General features: G+C 50.5%; 1 non-coding gene across 1 annotated transcript; it reads right to left on the bottom strand.

The window, feature by feature from the left end:
- Positions 1–375: 375 nt before the first annotated feature.
- LOC132207268 (U2 spliceosomal RNA) lies at positions 376–566 on the bottom strand. Its single transcript, XR_009443404.1, has one exon. It is a non-coding gene; the product is annotated as a U2 spliceosomal RNA (small nuclear RNA).
- Between the last annotated feature and the right edge of the window lie 552 nt (positions 567–1,118).

Raw genomic sequence — 1,118 nt, forward strand, 5'->3', positions numbered from 1 at the left:
CTCCCTGGTGACCTTGATCCTCCTCCTTTGATGGCCCTCCCTCTGAGAATCCTCTTCTTGGGAGGAGCTTCTGTAGACGTCCTGCAGCTGCCTCCTCCTCTGTTGCGTTGTCGCGGTGCGAAGGCTTGACGGGGCTTTCTTTTCCTGGTATTTGCTGTGACGGTTTTCCACCGCCCTGACTCGGTGGTGGCCTCCTCCTCCACCAGAATGAGCGGCGTGGACATAGCCAGTAGGAATAGAAGCTGCTGCAGGACGGCTGACCGCGCTCTCTTTCCGACTGGGGGGGGGGGCGTACGTATCAATTAGTCTGAGAGGAGCACTCCTGGATGTGATATGTATACCTGAAGATAACATTCTGTTTTTAGACTTGCAAATGAGGGGTGCACCGTTCCTGGAAGTACTGCAATACCAGGTCGATGCGTGGAGTGGACGGAGCAAGCCCCTATTCCATCTCCCTGCTCCAAAAATCAATTTAATATATGGTCCCCAGATAAGGGACGTATCAGATATTAAACTGATAAGAACAGATACTACACTTGATCTTAGCCAAAAGGCCGAGAAGCGATAACTACAACACCGCGGACTGCGTCAAGTCCTGTTTGTCCTCCGTCTTTTCAACCAGCTTGATTATTTTCAAAGACTTGTACTTCACTGCTGACAGTTCACTATTCCCGCAGTCCTTCCGGGATTTCTAACTACAGCCAAGATCGCTTAACAGCAGTTGCTTCCCGGCCCCCCCACCGCCGTTGTCAGTAAATCACTGCTTCATAGTCATGTAGATCATTGGTATTTCACCAATCAGATGGAACAGCACTGAGCCAACGTCACTTATCACGTGTCTGGCAGGGCGTCTGTGATAAGGCAGCAACCAACTGTGCACAGCTGCACGCATAGAATGAGACATTCAATCAAAGAGCCAGTTCTGACAAAGGGTCACTGGACCCGAAACGTTCATTGTTTTTTTCCTTCACGGATGCCGCCCCTGCTTCTGATGAGAATATTTGGAAGACGCATGGATGCTCACAATCTGCGTCCTATGGCCTTTGGGTCGCCCCAGTCGGCCGAGTGTGTGTACCTGATACTTTGTTACCTATGTTTGTGGACTGTCTGCATTCTGA

Source organism: Stegostoma tigrinum, chromosome 2 (genome assembly GCF_030684315.1).
Source record: "Stegostoma tigrinum isolate sSteTig4 chromosome 2, sSteTig4.hap1, whole genome shotgun sequence".
Lineage (NCBI taxonomy): Eukaryota > Metazoa > Chordata > Chondrichthyes > Orectolobiformes > Stegostomatidae > Stegostoma > Stegostoma tigrinum.